This window comes from Vombatus ursinus, unplaced genomic scaffold (assembly GCF_900497805.2).
Source record: "Vombatus ursinus unplaced genomic scaffold, bare-nosed wombat genome assembly UNPS02014786.1, whole genome shotgun sequence".
Taxonomy (NCBI): Eukaryota; Metazoa; Chordata; class Mammalia; order Diprotodontia; family Vombatidae; genus Vombatus; species Vombatus ursinus.
The window spans coordinates 4,543,827-4,563,159 of NW_020954564.1; the positions used below are offsets into that span (position 1 = coordinate 4,543,827).

At 40.7% G+C, this 19,333-nt stretch overlaps 1 protein-coding gene across 2 annotated transcripts in view; it reads right to left on the minus strand.

Annotated features, from left to right (window-relative positions):
- The window catches only part of LOC114047046 (astrotactin-2), a 1,078,351-nt gene that overhangs the window by 284,365 nt on the left and 774,653 nt on the right, over positions 1–19,333 (minus strand). The gene's annotated exons all lie outside the window — the stretch shown is intronic.

The following is a 19,333-nucleotide window of genomic DNA, read 5'->3' on the forward strand; positions in this document are numbered from 1 at the left end:
AAAAGAATCAAATAAGGCACTGTATGTGAAAGCAGCATTTCAGATGTAACATATTATTAGCTATAGTCTCCATCATCTGTCTCTCTTACTCTTTGAAGATTCTGTCTGTATTTAGTGAGAAACCAAGGAGAGTATATTTACCTGCTTTAAAAATCAAACAAAATAACAAGCAAGCAAACAAACAAAAACCCCTCAAAAACCCATCCACTAGGTTATTGAAGTCCTCTAGAGATTAGTAAATTATACCTGGATGACAGAACCTTGAGTTTGGACATCAGAACTGATTACGTCTGGGCTAGAGTTCAAATTTTAAGAATGATACAGAGTTCATCTGCTTTTTATTCTTTCGTGGCATTGTGTCAGGATCAAGTGCTGATACTCAGGAAGCCTTTGGCAAAGGGGAATGCCTAAGGGCTTCATTAAATTTGCCCTATTCTGAAATAACACAGGAAGAGTTTCCCAACTTAGGGCATCCTGGGGGAAGACCCCAATACAGCAAGTATCCTGGACTCTTTCCTGCATCCTCAATTGGCATGCTTCTTCATACTATCTATTCCTTTTAGTGAACAAAATGCTACACTCATGCTTATCCCATGTCCCCCATCTTTACCCCCCATAAACACTTCCGTTTTGCAACAACTGGTACAGCTGGTGGTGTTTCACTCTTTTTTTGTTTTGTTTTGTTTTCCTTTTCCTTTGTTAGCATTCAGAAGCCTCCCAGGGTGGTGTCTCCTCAGAGTCATGGTTTGGTCAGGAATGAAGTAGGGTTTATTTAAATTTACACAGAGATCACATGCTTCCTCCAGCATAAGTGGATGATGTATGGATAAGGGTGATGAATATTGTGGTTATTATGAATGACCAGAAACATTATTTACACCTCAAGGGAGAAGTACTCAGGTCCTTGAGGAACTGACCCTATCAATAGCCCCATCCACCCAATCATTAATCATCATCCAACACATCTTGCCCGGTGACCTTGAACCGCAAGGGGCTCCTAAGACTTGTAATTGTCTGACTCCTCCAGAGAACCACCCATCCTCATAATCTTGATCTCGAGGGAGATACCGCCTCAATCTTGAATGTGGGAAACTTACATGGAACGCACGTTCTTCCCTCGAAAGGAGGGCTCCAGCTTGTAGCCCAGCTCCACCCAATGGACACTACACCTCTTGCATGGCCTGAAGAGCTTTGAAAGACAATAGTTCCTTTCCCAATGGGGTTAGAACATCTGGAGAGGGGAGGTGGGTGGGAAAGCTTCAAGACCAGAGAACTCTTCCAAAAGCATGGAGTTCATGTCTTGAAATGCTGGCTCAGGTTAATAGTGACTTCCTTAGTAGAGAAGGATGAAATTTCCTTACTGCGACTGCAGGTGACCTCATCTTTCCAGCACGCCCTCCTCTCCTCAGGAGGCATCCCCAAGGAGCAGTTTCTCCTGTTGATCATCGTATTGTAGGCCTTCAACAGTTAGGAGAATGGGTGGGGGGAAGGGGAGGAAAGGTCAGGGTACTGGAAGGGACCCAATCCTGACTTGCGCTGGGTTCATCCCCATCTATGACTCAGGACACCAGCTGGAGAGAAAATGAGCAGCGTGGCAAGTATCAGATTGTATCCACATTACTGTCCTGGAAAGCTGGGCTCCCAGAACATAAGTATATCCCTTAGCCCAGAAGAAAGTGAAAGATGCTGATGTTAATTAATATATGAGCCATAACTAACTAACTTAAGGTGATGAATTGATACATGAGTTGTTAATGTTTATCAAGGCATTATTATTCAATTACAGTGGAGATGCAGTGTGGTATAATGGAAAGAAACCAGGATTGGGAGCTGAAGAACTTGGGTTTAAATCTCAACTCCATCTGTTCTTTACCGATGGGACCTTGGACACATCACTTTGCCACTATGAAACTCAGTTTCTTCATCTGAAAATAAGGAGGTTAGACTACAGTTCTACACTCTGGTCTCTGTAAATCCCATAGTTCTATAAAATTTAAAACTGCTAGGGACTTTGAAAATCATGTAAGTTTACACTTGAAAAAACTGAAAAAAAGAAATTATTTGACCTACCCATGGTCACATAGCCAGTAAGTGGCAGAGCTAGGACTTAAACTCACTCTTTTCTTTTCAGTCTACTGCTTCTGAACAATTATTACACACACACACACACACACACACACACACACACACACACACAATTTAACTATAAATCTACATTAGGTCCTGCAACCTCTCAATACTGTCTACAGAAAATCAAACACAAAACGACAGTCTTTAGTTACTTGGAGCAACCAACTATGTCTTTAGGTTTTTACTTCATTGTGTGAAAACTATCCATTCTCACCTTCCATTGGCTTATCGTTCCCTCTTCACACAATATGCAAGGGCCAGTACCCCAGCCTTTGGTAAGAGAGCTCACAACCTGTGAGGTATAAGATGAAAAGCAAAGGACCATGGATGCCAATCTCCTGGACACAAACAGATTGTCCTTAGTCAACTCACCACAAAGTTAGAAGTTTTGCCCCAAGATGTTGAACTTTGACCCAAATATAACTAACAGGAGAGAACATACTCTTTGCTTGTTTGTTTTCTAATAAAATACAATCCAGATTGGTTAAAAGTATGGCACTCACAAACTCTGGACTCTTGATGTGCCCACTAAGGGCCCACACCCAGGGCTCAGGAAATACTTTCTACTTGACTGATGGCATTATACAGTAGAGAAAAGGCAGTCAAAATCTTTTAACTCAGTGACTCTCCCCATTGCTTCTTCCCAGAACCAGAATACTAGAAGAGAAAAGGGGCCATGAAACACAGAACATAAAACCAATAAGCCCAAGAACATAAAAATGCTACCATTAGAAATAACTTCCTATTTATAGACTCTCAGAAAAGGAATTAATTTCAAAGTCAGAGTTCATCTATTCCACCTCCCTCATTTGACAAAAGAAGAAACTGAGGCTCACAGAGTTAAAATGACATGTTTAAAGTCATATAAATATTTGCATACATGTATTTGCAATTCATATATATTAATAATTATTGCATATATACTATGAATGACATATATGTATTCATGTCTTTATATTTATCTTAATATAGACATAGGCATAGGTATGGATGACTGCTCTGGGGGACCAGGCAGCATGATTTCTATCTCAGTGCTCTTACAACTTCATTATAACAACTTCCTCACTATAGAAAACACCACAATCTCCCTGTTCCTCTCCCCAATACTTCCTCCTACACTAACACCAAAAACACACCCTTTATAGATGAAGAACCTAAGACCAGAATACTGAAGTGATTTCCCCAAGGTACCCCATTAAGTCATGGTCAGTAGGGTCAGAGTCCACATCTTCTAAATCCCAATTCAGTATTCTTTCCACTAACCCACACTGTGTTTCAGGATATTTCCCCACTGTGCTTCTCTAGGAAGGCAGAGTGTCACAGTGGAAAAGGCTCAGGATTTGAAGTCAGAGGACCTGGGTTTGTATCCCAGCTCTATCACTTACTACCTAGCTGACCTTGCACAAGTTACTTTACCTCTAGTGGCCTCAGTTACTTCATCTGTAAAATGAGGAGAACAGACTTGATCCATTGATCCTATGAGTTCTTGTTCATGATAACATTTGCTCCTATCTGGAATAGGTACTTAGTGTTTAATTTCTGGATTTAGAAGATGATAACTGAAGAAGAATGAGGAAGTACTTATGCAGATGAAAAAATGGAAAAGGATCGATGGTTCACAGCCACATTCTATCCAGTTTCACAAGATATTCTTTAGGAAGATATGGTAGGAATCATCTATGACCTGATTCCAAGGGTATAGAATGTCCCTTGAACAACTTGGTGTCATGAGTAGAACTGTGGAGGTGGATACTGGAAGACATGAGCTCAAATTTCAGACTGTGTGACTATGGTTAAGTCACAACTTCTCTGAGGTTCAATTTTTTTTTTCATCTATAAAATGAAAAGGTTGGCTTTGATGACCTTTAAAGTTCCTTCCAGCTCCAAATCTATGATACCATAAACTTCTCACTTGCAATCCATCATTGGATCTATCACTCATGAATTTACTTACAACTTTCTTTTAACTATTAATATTGTTGTCAAATTCCATGGAAATGGGACATAAACAGCTTGAGATATATCTCTATGATGGAAACAACAAACAGGGAATCATTCTGCAATGGCAGGTGGATATTCAAGGACTGCCTGACTTCTGATTGTTTCTTTGCTACTTCCTGTATACACTATTCTGAAGACTTCCAAGATGCCTTTTTTCTCAATTTAAGAAGTCAAAGTGATACTTGTTAAGCATATATTCCTTAAGACTATTCAAGAAATGTTCATCTGTAGACCATATCCAGGAAAAGACCAGAGCTCAGTTGGCTCACAGTTGGAAGGAGTCATTCCCCCACCCCAAACAAAAACAAAAAAAATCTCAGTTTTTATGGAGACCAATGCTATATTATGAATTATGTTGAGATTTACAGTATGAGAAACTTGGAATTTTTTAAACATTCAATCCCTCAGCAAGAATTTATTGAATGCCTACTATTTGCAGAATAATGATGATCCTATGGTGGCTTACTGGAAAGAACAAAGGGGGCTCAGAATCTTATAAACTAGCCACTGCTTACCCATGTTCAGACCCCTTAAGAGTCTGCCCAGTATGATAGATGTTCTAATAAACCTTGTCTTTGGCTGAAAAAAAAAAGAACAAAAGGCTGAGAGATAAGTTACCTATGTTATATTCTTAGCATTGCTGTTAATTAACTGTGCAATCTTGGACAAGTCATGTAAACCCCTCTGTGCCTAGGTTTCCCTTCTTTGTAAAATGGAAATGATACCAAGTTAAGGTGCTTGTACATATGTTTTGGATGGGGCAGTGTGGATAGACAATGAGTATGGCCCAGAATTTAATAGGAGGAAGAAGAAGGTGAAAGGAATAAGCATTTATTAATTATCTACTATGCAGCAAGCACTCTGCTAAGTGCTTTGCAAGTATCCTGTCATTTGATCCTCACAACAATCTTGGGAGGGAGGTGCTATTATGGTACCCATTTGGCAGTTAAGAAAAATAAGGCAGACAAAAGTTGTTTGGCTTGCCCAGGGTTATACAACTAGTAACTGTCAGGCCACCTCTGGTCTTCCTTATTTTAGGCCCAGCACTCTGAACACTTTGTCACCAGCTGCCTCTAGGAGGAAAGGAGTCTAGATTGTATTTGAGAAATTGTGAAGCTCTTTCAATGATCCCAAACTGGGATCTCCCAAGAGGAAGATGGAGAGGGAAAGAGAAAGGGAGAGGGAGAGGCCCTGCATTGAAGAGACCCTCAATGATGGACTTAAGGAAGGATATGGACAAGAATTCCATAAGGGGAACAAAGTAGAGATGGGTAGAAATTTTCACTGGTGAAGGAAATAGCCATGACTTCATGAGTTCCTCAAAGCATCCAGGTATCAAAGTTCCTCACGACAGCTTTGTAAGACTTTAGAAAGACATTATAGTACACATGGAAGCACTTTTTCATAGTACAGAATGCTTTCCAAGTACAATGTGCTCTAAAATTTCTTCTTTTTTCCACCGAGTATGGGCTCTGAGTGGAGGAAGGGAGGGGAATGATAATAGCTCATGCTTCTATAGCAATTTAAGATTAGCAAAAGACTCTCCTCACAACAGCCCTATCAGGTGGGAAATACAGATATCTTCCTGTCTACACTACTCAACTGATAGGGTTGTTGTGAGGAATGACCTTTGCAAACCTCAAAGTATTAATACTTTTCTGGGCGTCAGAAACATTAAGCAGTTTGCTCAAGGTCACAAAGCTAGTAAGTGTTAGGGCTCCAACCCACATTTCCCATCTCCATGTCCAGTAAGCTTTCTGACCACATATAAATAAGACTGAAAAACTTGAGGACATGGTAAAAAAAAAAAAAGGAAGGAAAATGTGCAAGAAAAACCACATTTTATTTCATTCCATGAAGTGACTGATGGCTGGGTAGACTGGAATGATGTCAGTCTGCTACCCAGAGAATGTGACTGAGTGAACTGACCAGCTGTGTGACCAAAGAGAGACTCATGTCAATTTCAATCTCATATGGTGAGCAGCTGGGCACATCTGGAACATTGTTTTTTCTCCTTTGAGGAGAAAGAAAAAAGAAAAAAAAAGAAACAGTAGAGTTGTATTTACTATTAACTCCCTTTAGGATCTGTAATCTTTTGTCAAGGATGACTGACTCAAAGCCTTTTGCTTACACAGGAAAAGACCATAGATTCAGAGTTAGAAAAGATACTAGAGGTCAACTAATCCACTCTCTCCTCTCCCCAGTTTCACAGACAAGAAAATTGAGGTCCAGAGTAATTCATCGATTTGCTTAAGGCCATAATAAGTGGCAGAACGAAGATTTGAACCCAGATCCTCTGATTCCAGGTCCATCACTTTCTCTTCTACACCAGGCTGCCTTTTCAAGGAGCAGCTTTCAAGAGATAGAGCTCAGACTGGAAAGAGCTGATCCTTTCAGCTCACAGAATCATAGAATACCAGGAATACAAGAGACGACAGAGGTCCTCTAGTCCAGGGGTAGGGAACCTGTGACCTCGAGGCTATGTGTGGCCCTCTAGGTTCTCAAGTGTGGCCCTCTGACTGAATCCAAACTTCACAGAACAAATCCCCTTAATAAAAGAATTTATTCTGTGATACTTGGATTCAGTCAAAGGGCCATACTTGAGGACCTAGAGGGTCACATGTGGCCTCAAGGCTGAAGGTTCCCCACCCCTTTTTCTAGTCTAACTGCCTCATCTGACAAATTATTCTGTTCTGGTGTATCCCACGTAACCATTGCTACAACTATCTTCACAGAAAACTGTAGTGCTGAGCAATAGGATTCACTCCCATGATATGTACTCTTCAGATGAAAGAGGCCAGTATCTTCAGAGCTAAAAGTAAGAGGCCTAAGGACAAAAGCCCCTCCCTCCTGCCTTTACCTCTCCTGCTCTGTGAGAAGAGAGGAGATAGGCAACTGAAATGATCCTGAGGATGAAGGGGCTTCCTTTGGAGCAACATGTGGGTTCTTGTTCCCTCAAAAATCCTAACCATCCAGTTCTTTACTCTTCTCCAATCCCATGGTCTGCTCTTCTGCCAAGACACAGGCAGACACAGGGATGGCCACACTCTTGATCTCACCATCTTCCACGAGTATTCCAGGTGCTTGTCCAAAAACTGTGAAATTCTGATTCTAACACACACTGATCTAATTCTAACCTTCTGCTTTTCTACCTCTCCCTATATTTTACCTCTCCTGAACCTATTTTTCCTTCTCACAGTAACCTATATCCCTTAATATTTTCTCAGGCCTCCATCCCTCTTCTTTTATCACATTCTTCTCTTCCCAACGTTGATCCCATATTTAGCTGCTTCAACTCCCCACTGTTCTCTACTCTCAAGTTCTTTGGTTTCCTTATCATATTGCCATTCACATCCTGTCTAACCCAAACTCTGGATTAATTTTACCATCTCTGCTCCCCTATCCTCCTCATGTGCTACTGAGCAAGATGGAAGAATTCATGAAATCAACTTGATTATATTCCAAATTTATTATCTAATCTGAGTCAGGACCTCAACACGTAAGGCAATCCTCTTATTCTTCCCTAATTGATTCTCTATTGCCCTTCCCATAGTGCCTTTTCCAAACTTTCTTTCCACTCCATAAGCCTTCCATATCTCACCTCCCCCTACCTTCCTCATACTTTACTAAGAACACCAGAGCCATTCACCCTCAGTTCCTTCTTCTCACTTTTTTTTTAATTTCAAAAGCCCTTAACCTCCTCCAGTCTCTGATAAAGAAGCTGCCCTTCTCTTTATCAAGGTCAATCCCACTATTTGTATCCTTGATCCCATTCCCTTGCATCTTCTCCAGAATATTGCCCCTGCTATCATCTTCTCTACCTATTATTCAGTCTCTCCCTAGCTGAAAGATCCTTCCCCCACCTATAAATAAGCCTGTCTCTTCCCTTCTTAAGAACCCCTTACTAGACCCTACTAGACCCTTAAGAAATGATCCCTTGGAAGGTGGCCTAGCTATACCAGATCTTAAATTGTATTATAAAGCAGCAATCATCAAACTACTTGGTACTAGCTAAGAAATAGAGTGGAAGATCAGTGAAATAGGTTAGGCATGCAAGACACAATAATCAATGACTACAGTAATCTACTGTTTGATAAATCTAAAGACTCTAGCTTCTGGGATAAGAACTCACTATTTAATAAAACTGCTAGGAAAATAGTATGGCAGAAACTAGGCACAGACCAACATCTTATACCCTACACCAAGATAAAATCAAAATGGGTACATGATTTAGATATAAAGGCTGATACTATAAGTAAACTAGGAGAGCAAGGAATAGTTTACTTGTCAGAACTATGGAGAAGGGAAGAATTTATGACCAAACAAGAGATAGAGAACGTTATGAAATGCAAAATGGATGATTTTGATTACATAAAATTGAAAAGTTTTTGCACAAACAAAGCCAATGCAACCAAGATTAGAAAGGAAGCAGAGGCTGAGCTGCAGGGGGCGGAGCCAAGATGGAGGAGGGAAAGCAGTGACTTGCTTGAATTCTCCCCCCAAACCCCTCCAAATACCTATAAAAAATGGCTCTAAACAAATTCTAAAGCAGCAGAACCCACAAAAAAACAGAGTGAAACAAATTTCCAGCCAAAGACAGCCTGGATGGTTGATCAGCAAGGTATATCGTGCCGGGTGGGGAGAGGAGCCTAGTTCGGCATGGGCGCGCAGGCCGCAGCGACCCTGGAGCAGGCCTCAGAGGATTTAATCGCAGGCAGCTGTGACAGTTTCCAGACTTCTCAACCTATGAACACCAAAGACAACTTGGAAGGTCAGTGGGAAAAGTCTGTGACTGCGGTGAGAGAGGAGCTAGGTCTCAGTCACAAGTCTCAAGCATGGCCCGGGGCCACGGCTGTTTCCTGAGCTTCTGGCCCACAGACTGAGGGGGAATCAAGTGGCTGACCAGAGGGGGATTGCAGAGTTCTCTTTGCCAGTGCTGAGGCAGGAATCTCTTGCTTTATTAGTGCTTGGATCTGGGTCACAGTTCTGAAGGGCGGTCCTGGAGCTAGGAGGAACACTGGTGTGGTGGAGCTTGTTGTGGCGGTGGAGAGAAAACACTTCGCCCTTTATCATAGCACTTTGGAAGGACTGAAAATTTTCAGATCCCTAGAAGTATCTCTGAAAACAGCTGTACAAACCCCCAAAGCTTGGGACAGTACATTGTCCACATTGGAAGCAGACTTTTACCCTAACAAAGAGTTTAAAACTCAAGTAATTGGCTGGTAACATGAGTAAGCAGTGCAAAAAAAGTCTCTGCTTATTCCTTCTCGATCTTCTTTTCTGATTTATCACCCATATCCCAGCTCTTAACTGTGGGTATGCTCAAAGGCTCTGTTCTGGGTCTTTTTTTTCTTTTTGTGCTCTCTCTTGATTATCTCATCAACTCCAAAGGGTTTGAACTATCATCTCTATTATAGGCTTGATGTATTCAGCCCTCATATGTCCCCTGAGATCTAGTCCTACATCACTATCTGCCAGTTAGATATTTCAAACTGGATATTCTATTAACAAACTCAAACTCAACTTATCTAGAACAAAATTCATTTTCTTCCCCCAAACCCGCCCCTCTTCAAAAGTTCCCCGCTTCTGTGTAGGGCACTACCACCCTTTCATTCTTCCAAGTTCACAACTTTGGCATTATTTTCGATTTCCCACTCTCCCTCATAACACATATCCATTGTTTCCAAATCTTGACATTTTTACCTCCACAACATCTCTTGCATCTGATCCTTTCTGCCTACTCACACAGCCCATACCTTAATTCAGGCCTAATTGGTCTCTCAGCCTCATGTCTTTCCCTATTCTAATCTATCTTTCACTTAACTGCCAAAGTGATTTTTCTAAAGTGCAGGCAGGTCTAACAACCTATTACTCTATAAACTCCAATGACTCCCTATAGTCTCCAGGATAAAACAGAAACTTCTCTGTTTGGCATTTAAAACTTCTTACATTTGCAGTTTTATTACACAATACTTTTCTTTTAGCATTCTATCATCCTGCCAAGCTGACCTTATTGTTCCTCACACATAAGATTCCATTTCCCATCTCTGTGCCTTTGTGAATGGCTGTCCTCCACACCTGAAATGCACTTTGTGCTCACCTGAATCTCTTACAGGCCTTTATTTCCTTCAAGATTCAATTCAAACATCACCTTCTCCATGAAGCTTTTCCTGATCTACCCACTTGTGTCCCTCTTAACCAAGTTACTCTGTATTATTTCATATAGATTCTTAATGTACTTACTTGTATGCACATTGTCTTCACCAATAAAATATAAGCACCTAATGGCAGGGATAGTTCAATTTTATCTTTGTATTACCAGGAAGTTCTTGGCATAATGTGGGTACCCCAAAGATGACTATGCATTGATTATTTGCTTGATGAGAGACCAAATGATCTCTTCAGGCTGAGATTCAGATTGATGGGGGTGGAGTCATCTCCAGGAGGAAAAAGGGACCAAGGCAATCCCTGGGGGGAGGGGGAGGGTTCAGGTAAATCATACTTTATAATTGACTGCTCTATTTCACTCAACCAGAATATTTATCCAGTTGAATTCAAGATGTATTGACTGCTAAGGGTATCTTGAAGAAAACTGATCCAGTTGAAAGCCTTTTTTCAGGAACTTATCACAGAAACTCTGTGATAATTTTGGTCATACTCCAGTAAAAGGCTCTTAAGTCTGGGAGATGGTGATATACCTGGGAAGTGTGAGCATGAGTTTGTTTATCAAAGCTCAGACACAAGAACTCAGGGGGACCATTGAAGCTTCAGAGGGGTAGCCTGGGGAACAACAAAAGTAGACAAATTTGTATATTAATATGGAGAATTAGAAAACTTTGGAATCATCTTACTTAGGTCTAAATCTTGGCTCTGCTACAGCCCTAGGTCAGGCTACATGGTCTTTGCCATCCCTTCTAGCTCTGAATCCTATGTACAACATAAATCAATAGACTGCAATTATAAACAAGTTCCAGGACAGCTTAAATAAGTTCCTGAATTAACAGAGCTTTAATTAAATTAATTAATTTAACTAAAGATCTTTAACAGGGAAGTTAGAAAAGCATAGTGCACATGCCTAACTCTTTAAGGATGTAACAGTTACAATTCTCATTTATATAGTGATTTAGTACTTACAAAGGGTTTTTCTAGCAATTCTGTAAGCCACATAAGAAAATTATTATGTCCATTTTACAGAAGAGTAAACTAAGATATAACCATAATCACAAATCTAGAAAATGTTGGCATCAGAATTTAAATCCAATTCTTTCTGATTTCTAGTAGAGAGTCCCCAGAAAAAAAAATGGAGTGGGAGCCAGGGGATCTGAATTCTAATATCAGTGTGACATGGGGCACGAAATTTTTATGGGCCTTGATTTCGTCAAATGAAAAACAGAGGCCAGGACACCTACCAATAAGTCAAACAAGAGTGCTGTAAGGATAGGAGAAAAACAACAACAAGAAGAAGAAAATTATAAAGCACTAAAGAAAGTCAATGCAAACTATCCCTCCCTGACCTGAATCACTGCCCATGTGTTAATGCTGTGCTTGGTGGGGGCTGGGATAAGAATTCTATAGTTTAAAAAGGACAAGCTCTGTGGCAGGGGCAGGCGCCAAGAAAGATTAATGGAGGAATTAGAGTTACTCAAGTTTAAAATGAAATAACTTCCCAGAGGTCTCCTAAACATCAAACTGGGTGTCCATTTGTCTTGTTAAACACAAACAACAGATCTTTGAATCAAATCTTCCCACAGGGGACATGATGGGACACCCCCCTCTGGCTCTCCACCTCCTACCTATATAAGTATTTCTCCAGATGACCAAACTGTCATTTATCAAGTGTCTGAGTGGGGAGAGGCTTTCCAAGTACACAAGGGAACTGAGGAAAGGCTGTGCCTATCTAAGTCCGAGGGGAGGTATGATCATCAGAATCAGGGAATCTCATAGGTGAAAAAGACCTACCATGGCACACAGCCCAACATCCCACCCAGTTCAGGAATCCTCTCAATGACAGGTGGCCAGCCAGCCTAAGCTTGAATACTTCTGGTGAAGGGAAGCTCACTCTTTCAAGAGGCAGTTTATTCTGTTGTTGGGCAGCTCCAATTATTATAAAGTTCTTTCTTAGGCTGAACTTCTACAACCTGAATCTCTGGAACTTCCAACCTTTAGTCATACTTCTGCCTTTTTTGTTAAGTCTAGAACAAATATTTATTCTAAGGCAGGGCATATGCCAAGCCCTGTGTTCATTGATGGACACTACACCTTTTTATCTCTTTCCCTTGGGACTTTATCATGGTCATAGGTTGATTTTCCTCTAGCCTTTCTCCACATTTCTGAAAGTTTTGTGATTGTCACCAATCTTACAGATGGTCTTCTCTGACTCCTGATGCTAAAGAATAATAACAACAATAATAATAACAATGTAACAATTATATAGCACTTTAAGGTTTACAAGGCAGTTTCTTACCAATAACACTGTGAGGTCTATAGTGTACTATTATACCTCTTTGCAGATGAGCAAACCAAGGCAAAGCTTCAAAGAATTTGAAGTTAGAAGGGATTTTAGAGACTATCTAGTTCAATGGCATTACTTTAAAGATAAGGAAATTGAGACCTAGAGAGGGGATATGATTTTCTTGGGCCACTCAGCTAATATAGGCAAAGCTATGACTCTTCCGACTTCAACTACAGTGTTCTTTATATGACACCATGCATCTTGGCCATTTGGCTAAGATCAAATATAGCTGTTGCCAGGGCATTCAAAAGCAAACACTGTTAGAGCAATTTGAAAATGACAGAGAAATGACAGAGAAATAATGTCTTTTTAACGGGAAATTAAGGGCACATTTCTAGTCTCTGAGACCACCACCATGAAGGGTAACTCCCAAACTCACTCATTAGACCCTTGTACCAGTACTGGGCATATATGTAGGCAGAGCAAGCTGTTTGGTATGATGTGATAGACACATTAAAGACTCCCTGCCCTAAAATAACTCCTCACCTGGGAGACACAATGCCTGAAATTCTACCATTAGAACTCCATTATTTTGAGTTCCTTTCTAGGAGGCCCTCTTTTAAAATTTAAAAAAAAAAATGTTCCTAGAAGAGTAATACCTTAAATTGATTTACACCAAGAAAATAATAGAACTTTAGAGCTGAAAGGAACATTTTAGGTGGACAGGTGAGAAAACTGAAGCCTAAAGAGGAAACATGACCTAAGAAAGGTTACATATGTAGTTACTGAAATATCTGGAGCTGAGTGTGGTGGTGAGTGCCCTTAGTAACTGTTACTATGGGGGCCAAGGCTGATGGATCACTTGAGCTTAGGAGTTCTGAATTGTAGTTGTCTAAACTGATTAGTAAGTCTGATCTGGTCCTTTGTCTGCTAAGAGTCAAATCTTCCAAAAGTCAACAGACCTATGTCTTGCCTTACTCTAAGTATAGTAATTACTCTTCCTTCTCTATAAATAAATGCACTACCTAAACACTCTCTCCTTACAAGTATCATTGCTTATGATAAAGTCCATGTGTTTTCTCTATCTTTATTGGGTTACCCCAATTATAGCTCTAATATTCAGTGTTGTATCTTTTAAGGAAGATGTGCTGGATTGTCCTATGAAATGTCTGAAGCCTTGAGCAAAAGGAAACTGAAGGGTTGGGTGTGAGAATTCTGTATCATAGCATCTCAGTCAAAAACTGAGTCTTTGAGCCCTAAGGCCATTTACAATCTGGCACCATATTAGTTTTCTAATCTCATCTCTTCCTGCTTTCTCCAACATGAACCTTTCACTTTAGCCACACCGATTTCTTCCCTGTCTGCCATCTGTTGTATTCTCATTTCCAACAATTAAATGCTTTCTCCCTTCCAGGCCTAACCAAATTCTATCTATCTTTCTGGGCCCTACTCAAAAACCAACCTTTCTCAGGAGATCATCAAAGCTTTCCTGACCACAGTAGTCCTCAGCGATCTCCATGTTAACTCCTATCTACTTATTTCTATATCATTCTATGTGGTACTTCATTAGGAGTTCTGGAAGGACAAAAACAATAGGAGATTGTACCCCTGTAGGGACAGGAATCTTGTCATATCTAAATTTTGTATTTCCCTTAACACCAAAAACAATGCTCTCTACATAGTAGGCCTTCAATAAACAGGTATAAATGACAGAATGCTTCCCATTCATTGATATTCCTATTCTTTCTATTGTAAAAGAAAATCCTTTGAGAGTTTCCTGCAAGTAGGGACCCTATTACTATCTTCCCTTATTTTTCCCCTAGCATCTAGGACTGACTTTTTTCCAAAGTAGGGCTTCTAGAGCTAGTGCTGCCTGATACAGAGAGGCTGTTAACAGCCTAGCTTCAGGCCTTCGAGTCAAGATTTCTGTTTTCCCTTGTTAAAGCTACGGCCATGATGCAAAAGTGGGGTAATGTCTGGAGAGAATATATATAGAGAAGATAGAATTATTTCTCTAAGCTGCAAGGTGTTTCCAATTTCTGTGGTCCCAAAGGCTTCTTTCAACACCTTTGGGGGAGAGAGGGCAGGAGGACACCAATAACAACAAAACTTATAGGGTTGAGGGTTTGGGGAAGAACCTTAATGAAAGTGTTCTATCACTTTCTCTTCCACCCTTCAACTATCTTAGTACAGTCTCTCCTACATAAAGTACAAATTCTTGCTGAGCCAAGCTCTGCAGCTTTAGGGTGTGTGAGGGCCATTTAGCAGGTGGAGGGAGGAGGTTGCGTGCATTAATCAAATTCTCCATTATAAAGATTTTTGTTTTGCTGGTTTTTTTTTTCAGAACCACAGCGGAAAGTATAATTAAGGGCTCTCTTCCAGCTGTGGCTAAAGGAATAATCTTTTCCCATGTGTTCACTGGGATAGACTGTCTAGTGCAAAGCAGCCCATATCCAACGCCCATCACAGTGATTCCAGAGTATGTCTGGGTTCTTCTCAGGGGCTGGAGGCAAGGATCTAGAGGCATAGATAGGTAATGCCTCAGCCATACACATCAGCTCCAGAGACCGTGAGTAAGTCATGTCCCCTTTGGAAGAGCTTCTTTTTTTTTCCTTCATAAAATTCATAAAATAAGAGGTTTAGCTTAGAGGATCTCTAGGTCATTTCCAGTTCTGAAATTCTGAAGTCATGCCTTTGATGCACATTATAAGGATAAGAAGGGAAAAAAGAGCACTTATTTGTTTATTTGATTTTTTTATATGTGGGGGGAGGGCAAGTACAATTTAAGGTAGTCTGAAAGCAGTATAACTGAGGGTCTTTGACCTCATGCAACAGAAGGGAACTACCAGGATTGGGAAGATGATAGAATTTCAAGCTAGAACTTATCTTAGAAATCATCTAGCCTACCAATTCCTTCCTTTTAGAAAAGAAAAAAAAATGAAATGCAGAATTGGGAAGGGACTTGTTCCAGGTCACACAAAGGCTCAGAGATTTAGATCTGGAAAGGACCTCAGAGACCATCTAATATAACAATTAGGACCTTGTCCCTAATTTTACATATCAGTAAACTGAGGTCCAAGAGTGACTTGTCCAAGATCTCACAGTGTCAAAATGGAATTTGAACCCAAATCCTCTAACTCAAAATCCATGATTCATTTCACTACATTATTATTACCTCCAGTGCTGGCCATGGAACAGGCAGTTCCCAGTGGTCTTCTTTAAGGCTGCTGGGAAGGGCTCCTTCCTCCAAACTTCCCCCTTTCCCTGAAATTGATGCTTGAAATGCCACCATTAGGAAGACATTTTGAGTTAATCATTGCCCTCTCCTTGATTCCCCACTGAAAATGCAATACAAATCTCCTTGGGAAAGGCAATCACCATCAATGAGTTTGTCATGTCCATTTCATTACAATACATAGATAGGCAGCAGGAGTCACAGAAATTTAGAATCATGGAATGTTAATGCTAAAAAGGACCTCCTAACATAAAATGCCAGAGATGGAGAGAATCAAAGAAATGAAGCCTAACATACTCATTTTATAGTTGGAAAAAAACAAGGTCCATAAAGTGACACATTTAAGGTCACAATGCTAAAGATACCTAGAAAGGGAAGAGGCATGGAAGAGCAGGCATTTTCACTAACTGCCCCTCATTCCTGGAATTTCCCTCTCTCCTCCTCTACCTCCTGGCTTCCTTCAAGTCACAACTAAAATCCCACCTTTTACAGGAAGTCTTTCCCAATTCCCTTTAACGATAGTGGTGTTCTTCTGTTGATTATCTCCAATTTATCCTGAATGTATCATGTACCTACATAGTTGTTTACATATTGTCTCCCTTATTAGACTGTAAGCTCCTTGAGTGCAGGGGCTCTCTTTTGCTTTTCTTTGCATGCCCAGCACTTAGCACAGTGCCAGGCACATAGTTATAAACACTTATTGACTGACAGAAAGGGATTAAAGCATGGAATGGCAAGTATTCTGCAGACAAACTTTAGATACATCATAATTTTAACAACAGAAGATAAATTTGGGCAGCTTTCAGCAGAATGGTGAAATAGGTCACAGTACGGCACTCCCTACAATCTGCTCTATGGACTTTCCACTATGTTTAGCACCCAAGATTCAGTGGAAAGAGATCTGAAGTCAGAAGACTTGGGTTCTTAACCTGGCTCTACTATTTAACACCTGTGTGGGCATGCATGACCATGGTTGAATCATTCCTGCTATCTGGGCCTGGGGGAAGTGTGTGAAGATCTGGACTTGATGACCTTTTTCTTCCTTCCAACTCTAAGCATTCTGTGACTCTGAGGCAATAGCAAAGATTAAAATTTCAAATATCACTGGCGTATATTTTTGATCCAGGCAAGCATCCTTGCTTTCCTCAAACCATGTGGCTTATATTTAACTCTTAGCACCATTAGACCCAATTCTAAAATCCAGCCCTTTATAGAAGCAAAATGAATCATGGTACAGAGGTTAAGAATGGCATTAGAAATGGGTGTCAGGAGATCTGGGGCTCTAGCTTCTATTCTTATAGTTTAGACACAGGCAAGTGACTTAATCTCTCTAGGCCTCGGTGTCCTTATCTGGAAAATGAAGCGTTTAATGACTGAACCAAAGGATCATGGATATCACAGATCTCTAATGGAAGGAAGTTCAAGAGTCCATCTAGTCCCCTTTATTTGGAGGAAGAAGCTAGAGCCTAGGAAGGTTAAGTGACTGGTGTTCAAGGCCACGCAGAAAGTAAAAGTCAGAGGCAGGATTAGAGTCCTGTCCTCTATTTGCAAAGCCAGTGTCCTTCCCACCGAACATTTTTAAAGTCTTTCCAGCTCCAAATCCTACATTACTATGAGGATACTATTTCTCAGGTCCTTTCTGGCTCTACTAGCCCATGTCTATGGCATCCCTGTTTTGCTTTCTTCTAAGGAAAGACACAAACTCAAAGATCAGATGGATAGGAGAAGGGAAGTCTAGAAATACAAAGGTCACACAAGGGAAGGGAAAGGAAGGGAAGATAGAAAGAAAGAGCAGGGTTTGGGGGAGTGGGGTTGGAGAAAGTGAGAATCACAGTGTTCTGATTGCTCTTGGGGCTGTCTCCCTATGGCTTAGCCCCTCTCACTTGGTGGTCATATTTCCATTGGCTGGGATTGTTTCCAGACATGGAGCTGGCCCTGTCCCACCCACAACCACCACAGGCTGGCTCATTCTAAATGCCTAATCAATTGCAGGCTCAGCACTAATAAGTGACTCTAAAAAGGTCTGTCATTTTTGGTTCAGGGAAAAATGGGAGGGGGGAGAAGTGGAGGAATTAGAAAAACTGAGAAATAAATCTACACAGGTTCTTAGAGGATTTACTGAAAGGAGAGGAAAGGAGGTAGGGGGATAATGGACCAAGAGGAGGCAACCCTGCAGGGTGATTTCCAAAATTTGCCCTTGAAGGCCTAACTGTATTCAAAGGACTGAAACTCCCAAGTACACCTGTAAGGGTAACAGTGACACCCAGTGGCCAGTTAAATTCCCAAGGTGATGACTGTCACACTGGTCTCAAAACTTACCAGAAACCTAGAGATATTTTTTTTTAACATGTGAACCTTTTCGCACATAAATTTTCATACAGAGGCCATGCAGTAAAAGTCCTATTGACTTCAACCAGAACAATAGCCCCTGAGTCCAGGAAAGACCTGGCCTAACCTGCCAAGGATATGAGTTTTTTCTTCTGAACAAAGAAAAGAATGTTAGTCAAGGGGCTGGAGGGAAAGGAGGAGGATGATGGCTGGTAGGAGACACAGAAATGGGAGGGGCAGGAAGAATCTATGAATCATAAATGTTAGAACTGGAAAAGACTAAGAACATCAAATGATGGACAGTCATTAGATATTAAAGCTGGAAAAGAGTACATCTAGTCTGATCCCCTCATTTTGCAGAGGAAGAAAGTGAGATGTGATTTGTCTGAGGCTACACAGAAAGTTAATAACATAGCCAGAGCTAGAGGCTACATCTTCTGACTTTAAATTCAAGAGTTCTTGACATTATGATGAGATGTCAAACATGTTACCTGGGTCGAAGTCAGCAACAATCCCAAGTGTGGGCCCTAACCAGATAAAAATGAAATTGGGAAATATTTTATACAATAAATAAAAATACAATAGAACATAGATAATGTTAATATGTGTTTTTTAAGTCAACATCAGCCCACAGGGATCCTTATGTATGATTTAGTGTCCCCTATTTTACTTGAGTTTGACACCACTACATTATACTACCACTCTGCCTTATAATGAGCAGAGAACTGCAAAAGGTGACGTGGGGACACTGTGACCAGCCAAGCCTTGTAGATATCACTAATATCAGGCCTGCACAACACACTGCCCCTGGGCCACTTGCACCAACCAAAGGATTTCAGGTGGCTCCAGAAAATGTTGGGTAACCACTGCCCACTGTCCTGTTTGTCACGTGACCTGCAGCAAACAACCATTGTCAGTCTGTCTCTAGCCTAACCTATCTGTACCCAAAGTAGTTTACAAGTTGTGCGGGTCTGACTTACATGAAGGTAAGAAGTCAGTTACCTATCTAGGTCCAAGGATTATTATTATTATTAGATCACAGCCCTGAAACATAGGTAGAGGGGAAAGAGAGGAAATGAGGAGTAAGGGAGTAGAGTGAGAATGAGAAGGAGATAATATCAGGAGAAGAGATGAAGAGAGAGGGAGAGAAAGATAAAAACAAGGAGACAAAAAAGAATTACAACTCT